Raw genomic sequence first — 14,747 nt, 5'->3', positions numbered from 1 at the left:
TAAAAATTAAGAGAAAACATGGAAAGTAAAATTAATAGGGGAATAGATTTCTACTAGTTATAATCTAAGGAAATTGGGATGATGAAAATATTTTGGAATTAGTGGTGATGATTGTACAACTCTGAGAATGTATTAAAAACCACTGAATTGTACATTTTCAAAGGGGTGAATTTTACGGCATGTGGATTACATCTCAATTCTTTTTTTTACTTTTTTATTTAAAAAAACTTTTTAAATATTTTGAGAGGGAGAGAGAGTGAGCAGGGGAGGGACAGAGACAGAGAGGGAGAGAGAAAATCCCAAGGAGGCTCCATGCTGTCAGCACAGAGCCCAGTGCAGGGCTCAAAATCATGAGACATGAGATGATCACCTGAGACAAAATCAAGAGTCGGATGCTTAACTGACTGAGCCACCCAGGCAGCTCCTCAATTTTTTTTTAAAGTTCCTTCTAAAAAAGAGAAAAGAACTTGTTAGGAGTCTTACCTAGCAAAGCAGAGAATAAAAAACCAAAAAGTGTATTTTCTGCCCAAGACAAAGGTAAAACTAGGACAGCCTATTAATTCTTGAATTACATCAACATCACTCCAAACAGCTACCAGTTTTCACTAGTGTTGAAAAAACAAAACAAAACAATTAAAATTATCACAATGGAAAGAAAATGAAAATTTTGAATTGGACACAGAGCTATCTCCAGACAAAAATCACTGACTCTAGAAAACAAAACAAACAAAAACCTCATGGAAAATAATAAACTTCATTTCTATAATTATTTTGCTTTAGGTGAAACCGCACATAACAACCCTGTAAGCCTGAAAGTCTGGCAAGAATGAACATGTTAGGAACAGGGTTAAATGATCCAAAAATATGTTTTATAGTTTAAGAAAAATGTAGAAGCATCCAGTCACTAGTGTTTGGCAGTCCCAGTATGCATCAGGCAAAATTCTATAATTAAATTTTTAAAAGCACCAATGATATTAATTTATATCATCATCCACCAGGGAAAAAAAAGTGTGGCTCAATGAAAGCTGCCACATTGAGATCTGGATGTGCAGTGCAACCAAGTCAAAGGTAACTTTGGCGTAAAGATACTCTTTCACCTTTTTTTAACATATTACAATGGGAGAAATAGTCAGTTTTGTAACCCTGGCTCCTCCAGGAAGAGACAGACAAGGAACTCTGACTTCCCCAGCAAGATAAGAAAATGGATTAGGAAATAATTATCTTGAAAAGGATGACCAGTAGGGCAAGCTAAAACAATAGTACTGGAAGATTCAGTTGTTTGCTCTATACAATAATTGACTCACTTAAAAGGGTAAAAACAATTGTGGAATAAAGATTTTCACCAAAAAAATTTTTTTATCCAATTTCAGAAAATGTTTTTACAGACACTCATGACCTCACCTCTGGGAAGTCTTCCATCTACATGTTTCTCGACATGGTATCCATCCTACCAACATAATGATAAGCATGTGATCCAACGATGAGTGGCCAGCAATCCTTTTTTGTTAATGTTAATTTTATGAAGAATATATAAACACATTCATTTGCTTAAAAATGTAAATGTTGGGGCACCTGGGTGGCTCAGTCGGTTAAGTGTCCGACTTAGGCTCAGGTCATGATCTCACAGTTCCTGAGTTCAAGCACAAAGCCTGGAGCCTGCTTTGGATTCGGTGTCTCCTTCTCTCTCTGCCCCTCCCCTGCTCTCTCTCTCTCTCCTTCAAAAAAACATTAAAAAAATGTAAATGTTAACAGATAAAACTAAACTTCCTTTTGATCATTATTCCCCCTTCCACAGATAGTCTTTATATCAAATCCAAACCCCACTTCAGGAGAACAATTAGTTACTATGCTTGGCACTAGCCCTTTTACTTACTTTTTATTTAAAAAAAAAAAATTTTTTTTTTGAATGTTTTTGAGACAGACAGAGCATGATCGGGAGGAGGGACAGAGAGAGAGGGAGACACAGAATCCGAAGCAGGCTCCAGGCTCTGAGCTGTCAGCACAGAGCTCGATGCAGGGCTTGAACTCATGATCATGACCTGAGCCAAAGTCAGATGCTCAACCGACTGAGCCACCCAGGCACCCCTGGCATTAGTCCTTTTAATCTTACTTGAAAGCTTAAAGATGACATATAAAAAAAGACTATTTTTTTAATGTTTATTTTGAGAGAGCGCATGTGTGAGCACACACCTGCATGCAAGGGGGAAGGGGGAGAGAGAGAATCCCAAGCAAGCTCCACGCTGCCAGTGCAGAGCCTAGTGAGGGGCTCGATCCCACAAACCACGAGATCATGACCTAGCCAAAATTAAGAGTCAGACACTCAACCAACTGAGCCACCCAGGAGCCCCTTAATTTTAGTTTTCATATGAAACATTCAAATGTATATTGATTTACCTAGAATTTTGAGAATGGGCTACTGATGGGTATTCAGTGTTGCTATTTATTCTTTTTCTTTCTTTTTTAAAAAATTTTTAATGTTTATTTTTGAGAGAGAGACAGAGTGCAAGAAGGAGAGGGGCAGAGAGAGAGAGGGGGACACAGAATCCGAAGCAGGCTCCAGGCTCCGAGCTGTCAGCACAGAGCCCAACGTGGGGCTCGAACTCACGAACATGAGATCATGACCTGAGCTGAAGTCGGACGCTTAACCAACTGAGCCACCCAGACGCCCCTTATTCTTTTTCTTTATAGCGCAACACAGCTTTATCTACGTATTTCCAGAGTATTCAGTTCAGCTTTCCTAGAAACCATTAGTCTTCCTTTTACACTTAGAGTTGATGGGCTTAATAGTTAATCACATAATTACAATAACGAGTTTAACAGATATAAACAGGTTTGGGAACAAGCACCATCCATGATCCACCAGGAGAGAGCGAGCTTCCTGCACAGTCCTCTACCAGCCAGCAGCTTTCAGCCTTCAGAGCATCCAGCATATCCACCAACAGGCTTTACAGAGAGGCAGTGGGGGAGTTGGTTCATCTGGTAAATGGCTTAAGTGAGATTCAATTAAAAGAACTCCTCAAAGAAATGCACATGCAGTACATATTCGTATGTGCCAGACAATTGAAGTGAATGAAATATTTGTGTGAAAAAGATTTTGCTTTTCCTATTTTCTTTTCTTCTGGCTCACCTTGTCCAAAGACTGGTTCTAATTTGAACTGGTTCAGTAAGGTAGGAATTTTTAAGACTTTATTTGCTTATTTATTTACTTACTTACTTACTTAGCATACAACCATAGTTGTTTTTTCGTAGCATACAACCACAGTTTGTTTTGGAGGTTCTGTTTTCACTGCTCTTTTGGACACTTTCTACTTTCTCTGTATCTCTCTCCAACCATTCGTTATGACCAAAGGCAAAAATAAAAAGAGAAGCCTGCTGTTGACTCTCACACATTTACCTCCTTTAGCTTGCTCGCAAAGAGTAGACTATATTCCTGAGGACAAAGCAACCCTGCACCTCTCCTGGGTCCACTTCTCAGAGGAGAAGGTGGGAAATGCGAAGCAATGAGCACAAGCTGTCTTAACACAGTCCTGTGTAAATGGAGGGCCCGGCACGGCAGAGTCCATGACTACACCCACATGCAAATAAAAACTAACCCAAAGACAGATGGGTATTATATACTCCTAAGTTATTTGTCATAGAATATTCGAATACAAATATTTCAGTTCTTGAAGGGCTTCTACAGATGGCATCTCAGGGAGGGGTCTGCGTTCCCACAACATATATTGGAAGATGGAGACACATTGGTGAAGAAGGAAAACGAGAATTAGGAAAGGAGATTAGAGTTGGCTCACCTTTTCTTTCTTCTGTATCAAAGTGATATCAAGAATCCTTACATGATTCTCTGTCATTTCAAATTGACAGTCTGAACCAATTTAAGTTAAATGACTCACTGCTCTTTATAGATTTGGAAGTTATGTTTAGGTGCTTACCAATTTAAAATTGTTATACCTTTCTGGTGACTTAAATCTTTTGGTATTATCGAAATGTATATCATTCTATGCTTCTTGCCTTAAAGTGTGCTTTGATAATAGGGGCACCTGGGTGGTTCAGTCGGTTAAGCGTCCGACTTTGGCTCAGGTCATGATCTCACAGTTTGTGGGTTCGAGCCCCGCGTCGGGCTCTGTGCTGACAGCTCAGAGCCTGGAGCCTGCTTCGAATTCTGTGTCTCCCTCTCTCTCTGCCCCCTCCTGCTCGCTCGCTCTCTCTCAAAAATAAACATTAAAAAAAAATTTTTTTAAGTGTGCTTTGATATTAGTATACTGCACATCAGTTTTCAGGAGGTTAGCATTTGCATGATTTTTTCTATCCTTTTACTTTCAACCATTCTGTATACATATACCTAAGGTACTTGCCTTGAGAGCAGCTTGTAGATGGATTTAACTCTTCTTCCAGTACTAAAGCTTTGTGCTTTAATGGAGTTTAAATCCATTCATATGTAATTATTGATGTATTTTTTTTTAATTTTTTTTTTTTTCCCAGCGTTTTTATTTATTTTGGGGACAGAGAGAGACAGAGCATGAACGGGGGAGGGGCAGAGAGAGAAGGAGACACAGAATCGGAAACAGGCTCCAGGCTCTGAGCCATCAGCCCAGAGCCTGACGCGGGGCTCGAACTCCCGGACCGCGAGATCGTGACCTGGCTGAAGTCGGACGCTTAACCGACTGCGCCACCCAGGCGCCCCTAATTATTGATGTATTTAGAAATCAATCTACCATCTTATTTTTTGTCCTATCTGTTCTATGTACTTTTCTTGCCTTTGGGGGATTTTTAAAATTATTGCTGTTCTATTTCCCCCTTTAGTCACATTTTACAATCTTCTATTATTTTGTTAGTGATTATATTGTAGGAGATGAAAACATGAACCTGACCTACAAAAGCCTTTTTTCTTTTCTTTTCTTTTTTTTTTTTTTACACTAGTTTTACTAGTTCCTGGACAGGGGAAAGGACCTTAGAACACCAATTCCTTTCAATTCCTTATCATTTCTACTGTTGTGTATTTTAATTCTATCTTATTTTAAACTCCATATAAAGTCAAATTCCTTTAAATTTGCCAACATATTTACATCTCCTGTAGACAGAGATAGAAGGGGTAGAGATCCCTTCCCACATCTCCATGCTCCATCTAGAGTCATTTACCTTTTGCCTGAAGAACTCTAGTATTTCTTGTTAGCAGATCCTGCTGGTGACAAATTCTCTCAGTTTCCGTTTGTCTCAAAATGTCTTTATTTTCCTTAACTTTTGAAGGTGCAAAATTCTAGACAGGCACTTTGAAGACATCATTCTGTCGTCTTTTGGCTTCCATTGTTTCTATCAAGGCTCACTGCATGCCTTTAAATTTAATGTGTACTTTTCCTTTGTCTGCTTTCAGGGTGTTTTCTTTGTCTTCAGTTTTCATCAGTTTCATTTTGAGGTGCCAAAGTGTGGTTTTCTTTATACTTTTCCCCTTGTGGTTCAAAGTACTTCTTAAAGCTGTGACTTGTATTCATAATTGGTTTTGGAAAATTTTTGGCTATTATCTCTTCAAATACTGCTAGTCTGTTGCTGTCAGAAACAGAATCTCTGACTAGTTTCTCTTGATCTCATTTTTTTGAATGTATGAAGTCTCTTCAAATGAGCCATCATATATTAACACACTATACATTATAAGAGAATCTAATAATTGGGATATCTTAAGGGCTTATCTCAGGATAAATTATGCTCCAATTTGAAGGATCCTGTTTTTGGTTTGTTTTTGTTTTTGTTTTTTTTAAATACAAATCTTTGGTAGGAATTCAAATTCAGTCGGATGTATCCATAAAACCTACTTCATTGATACCCACTGCATAAGCTATTAATTAGCCAGTTAGTACTTTTATATGAATGTGAGCAAGACTCTATAATAGTAGGTTTTATGCAAATTTATAAATGAATTTAAATTTTTAAAGATATGAATCCATAGTATATTTAATATGTTTTATATTTAAAGCCATTTCTATTTTTTTTAACTACATTAACAGAAATGCTCCCCCTCCCCCTTAATAGAAACAGATCACTATACATCCCTGAATACATTTTAGGGAGCATTGTACATCGAGTAAGTGGAATTGCAAGTAACACTACCACTATACCAGCACTGTTACTTTCAGTCAGGTACCTAGCAGCTAAGAGTACATGACATTGGCCTTCTAATTCTCTTACCAACTCAAAAGCCAATTATTAATTTGTTTATCTTCCATACGTAGTAGTTACTCAATGCTTCCTGACTGGCTGCTCTGTTGACTAGTAAAGGTCCCTCAAGTCTGGGTTTATAGAAAATTGACAATGACTCACAAAGAGAGCATCTAGGGCAAGAGGCACTTTTAATAGGCACCATTTCAAAAATACCAAATGGTGGAATCAGAAACATATTCAGGTCAGCTTATGATGCTTTAGGATGAATTTAGTTCCCTGATAATGACCTGCCATAAAATGAAATAATCTCTGACACTGTATAAAAATATAAAATCTTTTGTGTCTGTAATAGTTTTAGAAAACTAGAAAAGTCAAACTTATAAAGTGTCATTGGGCAAAATGAATTTATATATAAAAGTACATTTTCAACATAACTATAGCTTACCTTCCTTAAAGTGCAAAGATGTATTCTCCTATGTTTATTAAAAACTTTAATGTATTACATATTTTCCTATTAGGTATAACAAGTACATGAAGTATAACTGGGATTTCTACTCATGATGCAGGTTTACCAACAGGAAGATAAATCACTGGTTGAGAGGGGGCACAAGCATGCCTCAAGGCTGGAGGCAACTGGCCCCTCCAAGAGGGGACCCCAAGCCCACAGGCTATAACAAACTTATGACCAACTCAATTCAATCAGTAACTTTCATTTTCTGCTCTGGATGGCTGATACTGGCCCACATCTATATAAATGACAACTTACTGTATTTATCAAGAATCTCTTTTCTTAAACAATTAGGCCTGACAATAATTTGATTATCATCACTTCAGAATGTTCAATAATATAAAAAGTTCAAAAAGAATTAAAGGGGGAAATAAATATAGAAAGAACCTTTATAGGTGGTCCATACACATAGTCACTCTTAACGTAACAATCCTTTCCTTCTGCCAAAGCTAAAAATTTTAGTATCACTGCCATATGAATCACTGAGAGAGACTGGAGTTTAAGAACAAATGGCTGGGCACCTGGCTGGCTCAGTTTGTTAAATGTCGGACTTCAGCTCAAGTCACGATCTAGTGGTTGGTGAGTTCAAGCCCCATGTCGGGCTCTGTACTGACAGCTCAGGGCCTGGAGCCAGCTTCAGATTCTGTGACTCTCTCTCTGCCCCTTCCCTATTCATGCTCTCTTAAAAAATAAACAAATGTTAAAAAAAAAAAGAACAAATGGCTTATAACTAGAGAATGGAATGGAAGGGGCACCTGGGTGGCTCAGTCATTAAGCATCTGACCCTTGATTTCAGCTCAGGTCACGATTCATAGGATTAAGCCCCCTATCAGGCTCTGTGTGGACAGTGTGGAGCCACTTGGGATTGTCTCTCTCCCTCTCCGCCCCTACTTCACTCTCTCTCTTGCTCTGTCAAAAGAAATAAACAAACTTAAAAAAAGAAAGAAAATGGAATGGTAGTGGAATAGCATAAGAGGCAAGCTGGCCCATCTCCTAAGAATCTCCCTGCCCGAAGATATGAAAATCTGATTAGAAATGCGCTCGGAAACAAGAAGCTTGCTTATCTGACAACCACTGGGAAAGCTCAAAACTGTGGGTCACATTTGTGTGTCCAATTTGTCCTGCCAGGGTGGTGGAACCATCTGCACCAAGGAGACTGGAGCTCAGATCAGGGACAAGGGAGGTGATGGAAAATTCTGAAGTGTAAAGTGATGGAAGAGACTGAAGGGAGCAAAGAGAGGAAGTAAGGGCCATTCAGCAGTCACGTACCTTGGGAGAGAGTAAAAGGAAGAGCAGAAAAGCAGAAAAGAGTGAGAAGATGCCAGAGAAAGGAACCTCCTGCCACGTAGCTGCCTGCTTCCCAGACCCAAAACCATTCACAGAATAGGTCCCCTACAATTAAAGAATCTTTTAAGGGTTAACCAGGAACCTAGTCACCACTGAAAATTTTACCCCCAAGATAATAATTCTTGAATTACACTGGATAATTCTTGAATTATTCTTGAATAACAACGTGAATATAAGATGACTACGTTTGAATTACATTTTAAGTCATTCCTACTTTGGTAGAAATATTAGGTCACAAATAATACTTCCTTAGAATGCTTCCTTCAAAGCAACTTGAAAAAGTACATGAAAAAAAAAAATCATCAAAACTTACCTCAAAAGAGGTATTTATTTTTTTAATTAAGATAAAATCAGGGGGCGCCTGGGTGGCTCAGTCGGTTAAGAATCTGACTTTGGCTCAGGTCGCGATCTCGAGGTTTGTGAGTTCAGGGCCCACATCAGGCTCTGTGCTGACAGCTCAGAGGCTGGAGCCTGCCGCGGATTTTGCGTCTCCTCCTCTCTGCCCCCCTCCACTCATGCTCAGTCCCCTTCCCTCCCTCCCTCCCTCCGTCCCAAAAATAAACATTAAAAATTTTTAAAAAGATAAAATAAGAAGTAATAACAGTGTACATCACAAGTTACCTTCCAAAATGGCTTCACTGAGATATAATTTACATACCATAAAATTCCCCCATTGTAAGTATACACCTCAATGATTTTAATAAATGTATGGAGTTGTAAAACCATTATCCCAATCTTCACACGTTTTTAAAAATGTGAGTTGTCAGTAGACAATAAAACAATCTACTTTTCTCACAATGCAAATGGATGCCGACAATCACATGGGTATTTATTTATTTATTTATTTATTTAAAAAAAATTTTTTTTAACGTTTATTTATTTTTGGGACAGAGAGAGACAGAGCATGAACGGGCGAGGGGCAGAGAGAGAGGGAGACACAGAATCGGAAACAGGCTCCAGGCTCTGAGCCATCAGCTCAGAGCCCGACGCGGGGCTCGAACTCACGGACCGCGAGATCGTGACCTGGCTGAAGTCGGACGCTTAACCGACTGCGCCACCCAGGCGCCCCCACATGGGTATTTAAACATAAGAAGCAATATCTAAAAGGCGTGCCCCAAGAACCAGGCCTCCAGTGGAGGCCGAGAGCACCACAAGGCTCTGCCAGACTTCTCTTTCTTCCCTTCAGGGCCCTTGACAGCTGGGGTTTTCCAATGGCTTTTCAGGAAAATACTGAGGCAAAGCTAGTGACACTCCACTCATTCATCTCTAAAGTAGGTTGAAGATTTCATGTCATCAGTGTCCTAGCCAAGTCTCTGCGGCAGACTAAAATCACACTTTTTAAACCACATGCATAATACATTTTACCATTTTAATGATGGAGACATCTTCCCCACGTCAACAGTGGAGAAGGAGCAGATGGCCAGCACAATCTGAATGAACGAGAGCTACCGCGGTGAACCGTGTCTCTGGCTGTTCAATACTACGACTAGTAATTCACTTAATTACTAAACCAAGAGCCTCTATTGCCACTTCAATCAAGATTCCTTACAGTTTTCACGCTATTCCTGAAAATCTCATGGAATATATATTTTTCTTTCTATATTCAGACACTTCTTACCCTAACTGAGCTTATCTTATCTTCAAAATAGATTTTTTTTTCCAAAATAGATTTTTAAATTTTTCCAAAATTGATTTAAAGAGCTTTTGTGATCCATTTAAAGCCTCCAGCCTCATGCAACCTCTTCATGGAGATCTCCGCGAAGGTACGACTATCTCCCCGGCATCGCACAGAAAACAGGAAACATCAATCATGTGGAAAGATCAATCATGCATCTTTTTTGCACAGCTGCTGACTCCGCCAAGAGTCATCTATCTCTTCTCGCTCTCTACCCTTAACCCTAGCCTTTTCCAGATTACCTTGCTCATTTCTCAGGCCTTGCTTCGAACATCAAGTCCCCAGGGCTGCCTTCCATCCGAGACCCGCACCCACCAGTCAGGCCCCTCTGCCACGTGCTTCACCACATCCCACACTCTTCTCCAGAAGCTGAAGTCTAATGAGCACACAGTGTGACTGGGTAATTAATGTCTAGCTCCTGGATCCAATCCTAGACTCCTAGAAGCTTCCAGTTTTGTTCACCCTGTGATCCGCAGCACTGAGTGCACACCATGACACGCAGTAGGCGCCCCATAATTATTCGTTACAGTAGTATTTGCTGTATATTTATGAGTAGCCCTGCTATAGGCCAGCATGGGAGGACACAGCAATTAGCACAAGAGAAACAGCTCCTGTCTTCCTGGAGCTTATCCTAGGAGATGGAGTGAGACAGGGCCATGAGAAAAAAGGAACACAAAAAATTAATGTGTAATTACAAGTGTGATAAGAGTATCATTCTTATGTCCCCCTAGACCCTACAATGGATTAAAAAAAAAAAAAGTGTTGATATTTCATGGTGCTTTTCTCTCACCTATTTACCATGTTACGTGTCCCTATTTTCTGCTCCTCAAATCGGTAAACCCCACTGATCAAACCAAAGTCAGACACATTCAAGTTGTCAGAGATAGCCTACATTACACCCTCGCTTGAACGTGGAACTGCTCGCAAACGTGTGGGGAAGAGGCCTTCCTCATATTGTGACCCTATTTCAGAGACAGGGTCTTAAGGAGGTAATTACGTTAAAATGAGGTCATTAAGGTGGGTCCTAATCCAGTGTGATTGGTGCCCTTGTAAGAGGAAATTTGGACACAGATACACACAGAGAAAGGCCAGTGTGAAGACAATGTGAAGACACAGGGAGAAGACAGCCATCCACAAGCCAAGGACAAAGACCTCAGAAGAAACCACTCGCCAACACCTTGACCTCGGGACTTCTGGCCTTCAGAATCGGGAGAAAATACATTTCTGTTCTTTAAGCCCCCCAGTCTATGGGACTTTGCTATGGCAGCCCTCACAAACTAATACTGTTCCTAAGTCACACCTGCTGACACTCCACAGAGCTCAGAGTTCAGTGACAGTCAGGAACAGTGGCATGGCTCACCCACGCCGCTGTTAAGACTGTCAATGACATCTGTTCAAATAAACTTATGTTCCCATCACACTAGACAAGAACAAAAATTCGTGCCTTGAAATGCAGAGAATAAGTAGGAGGGAAACAGGAGTGAAAAAGAGTTTAAGTACAGACATGTTATCCCCCCCGGCCCCATCCTCTACCCCCAGAAGGGAAGATGCTCCCAGGGGAACATGCATCTCAAATCATTACATTAGATCTGGTACATCCAGCGAACGAACCTCCAACCAGCCGAGCTGATGGTGTGGCCAGAGCAAGAGCTTTAGCGGGCCCTAAGGAGGCCTGGGGATGAGGCATCGCAGGGAGGGAAGAAGGGTGTGGAACTGGGGGGGGGGGGGGGGGTGACACACTGGGGTGTGGCTGCAGTTAGCTCTTGTGGGTGGTGGGTGAGGGAAGAAAGCGCAGTAGGGGGCCCAGAAAAGATGTTCCTTTGCTTCCTCCCCACTCCCCCTCTTAAGAGCCAAACCTCAAAAGGGATGTGATGAGAGGGAGGGAAAAAAAAGTACAGAGATTACTTTCCCTGCCTTTCTTACATTTTCTTTCTCCACCTCCCCCTTTTCCAAAGTCCTGGAGAACAGGTATCCCCAGTGCTTACCAACCACTTGTTCTGAGTCCAAAGGCAAGCGGTGCAAGGAGGGAAAGAGCATATAAACAGAGGCTGACGACAGGAGATGCCCATGTCCACTACCTCCAAAATGCCCACACTTTCACTGCATCACGAACTCATCGACCCACAACGTCTATCTGTTCATTGCTTGTATGAGACAACTTTGCATCGTCTGCCCAGTCCAAGGCCTCCTACTCTGATCAAAGAAGTAAACCTCTGGAGCACAGTTGAACTTTGAGAACCAGGGGAGGCCCATGGCCCAGACAGCACCAATAGCAATCTCTTTTTAGGGGTCTGAACTAGACTCCCTACTCAATCCCTGATGGCTATAGGCAACCTCCGGGGGTTGTAGGGAACAGGAGCTGTTGTTGGGCTTGAGGGCTGAGGGTATCATTTATGAGCAGAAATTTTGTCCTACATACACAGAAACAGAAAGCCAAAAGAAGAGAAAAATAAAGGAGATACATAGGAAAGCAGTGCTCAGAGACCCCCGGCCCCAAAATGTAATCTCAGATCCTGTAAAACATCCACTTCTTGGTTTTGGTCCCTGGGGTTTCTAATAAAACTTCGTTTTCTGTATGCTGATAGGTTTGTTTTTGCAACCAAAAGAGGCTTAATAAAATAGTGATAATTTATTAAGTACCTCCAGGTATATTACCTCATTTAATCTTGTTTTACAGCTTACAAAGCAGAGGCTCATGGGCATGGCGGCCAGAGTGAATCAGCCTCCTGGGATACAAGCTTTGTAAAGTCTCCTCCAATGTTGGCTCTGGACTTGGCTATGGGACTTACTTTGGCCAATGGGATATTAGCAAGCTCGATAAACCTTCTCATACTGACACTTGTCTTCTTGGCACTCAGCCACCACCTTGGAAAAATGTCCAGGTATCCGAGAGAGAGAGAGGACCTAAGGGAGGCCTTGTGTGTAAGAGAGGATTTACACGGGCAGAGATGCCCCTGGAATGAAAACAGATACCGCAGGCAAAATCCTGGGTGGACATGGTCACATGAATGACACCAGATGACAGAAGAGAAAGGGCAGAAGAGCTGCTTGGTCAATCCATAGTATCATGTGATATTTTATGTTGTTGTTTTAAGGCATTAAATCCCAGGGTCTTAGCAATAGGTAAACAAAACAGATGTTAAGCAACCCCCTCTATTTCTCAAAGCTAAGAAATAAAGCTTGGATCCAGATCTCCTGATTTCAGCGATTTATTCACTGCTGTAGGATGTGACTGAAACTGAAGAAAAATAACTCAAAAGTTTCATAAGCTTCATTTAAACAATAGAAAATGAGTTTTAGCTCAGAACACTCAGCTATGAAATTATCCTGTCAGCATATAAATGAATTAAAAATATATTTATGTAAATGTGGACAGGTAGGAGAATGTTACTAAAATACTTAGCATGGTTATACAATGTCTAAATGCTTTTCTCCTTGTACCACAGAATTATAAAACTACCAAAGACAGAATATTCAACAATGCTTTTTTTTTTTTAATGTTTATTTATTTTTGAGAGAGAGACAGAGAGAGAGAGAGAGAGAGAGAGAGAGAGAGAATGGGGGAGGGGCAGAAAGAGACGGAGATACAGAATCCAAAACAGGCTCCAGGCTCTGACCTGTCAGCACAGAGCTTGATGCGGGGCTCAAACTCACGAACCATGAGATAATGACCTGGGCCGAAGTTGGACACTTAACTGACTGAGCCACCCAGGTGCCCCATGGTACTATTTCTAACAGCAAAAATAACCCCCTAAACAATTACCCAATGACAAGAAAAAGGACAAATTTAGGATATATTCATACAATAGTGAAAATAAAAAACTAAAGCTTCATATATCAACATGGATAAATCTCAAAAACATCAAATTAAGTCGGGGAAAAAAAGAAGTAAAAAAACCCACAAACAGCTTAATAGTAAAGTCCCCAAATACAAACCTTAGCAACTTACTACTTAGGGATACATATGTAATAAAAGCAGTAATGAAAATCAAGGGAATAATAAACACAAAATTAAAAATAGTAGGTGCTCTATGAGCACCTGGGTGGCTCAGTAGGTTAAGCGTCCAACTCTTAACCTCAGCTCAGGGCTTGATCTCAGCTCCACGCTGGGTGTAGAGCCCACTTAAAAATAAAATAATAGGTGCTCTTGAAGGGAAGGAAGCAGGATACACTTGGAGAAAGGCACAGTGAGGGATCCAAAGACCTTGGTCATGTTTCATTTCTCAATTTGGGTGGCAGATGTATGTATGTTTTACAACCTATACTGTACGTCTCTAATAAATAGCTTTTTGTATCTATGATACATTTCATAATAAAAAATTTATTTAAGACTTTATTTTATTGTTTTAAGTGACCTCTACACCCAACGTGGGGCTCAAACTCATGACTCCAAGTCACATCCTCTACCAACTGAGCCAGCCAGGTGTCCCGATAAAAACAAATTTTAAAAAACCACCAAAGAATCTAACAAAGGAAAATTAGATGGTCTCCAGTAATAGGTGCTTTACAACACAGAGAAAGCAACCTAGCTCCCAAATGCATAACAATTTTATTTTATTTTTTAAAGATTCTATTTTTAAGTAATCTCTACATCCAATGTAGGGCTTGAACCCACAACCCTGAGATCAAGAGTCACACACTCTACCCACTGAGCCAACCAGGTGCCCCGCAACAATTTTATTTTAGAAGAGTAAAAAAGGGCATACCACAGAGGTAGCTAGGCTCCCAATTACACAGTAATTATGGTAAAGCTGCCTATAGTTTTTAACTCATTAAAACTGATGCCAAAGGAAAAATAGATATTTAAATATAGTACTTAAAATATTTCAGTTAGTCCTTTTCAGGACTTTTTGGAACCTGCCTATAAAACATCTCTTTTCTCATCAACAAAATTCCCTCTGAACCCCAGATACAAGTGTCTGTCTTTGAAGCAACGGTCTGGTGAATAACCTAGACCTTTCCTCAGTTTGCCCTGGAAAGGGCCACACTGCATGCTAAGAGAACCATGCCCTTCCTTAGCCAGAGTTGATTGCATCCGGGATGGACAGCTGACCAAAGTAGGCCAGT

General features: G+C 40.5%; 1 protein-coding gene across 2 annotated transcripts in view; it reads right to left on the bottom strand.

Annotated features, from left to right (window-relative positions):
- The window catches only part of INPP5F (inositol polyphosphate-5-phosphatase F), a 90,102-nt gene that overhangs the window by 53,241 nt on the left and 22,114 nt on the right, over positions 1-14,747 (bottom strand). The gene's annotated exons all lie outside the window — the stretch shown is intronic.

Source organism: Prionailurus bengalensis, chromosome D2 (assembly GCF_016509475.1).
Source record: "Prionailurus bengalensis isolate Pbe53 chromosome D2, Fcat_Pben_1.1_paternal_pri, whole genome shotgun sequence".
In the NCBI taxonomy this organism is placed as follows: Eukaryota; Metazoa; Chordata; class Mammalia; order Carnivora; family Felidae; genus Prionailurus; species Prionailurus bengalensis.
This window is presented reverse-complemented; position numbering and strand designations above follow the sequence as displayed.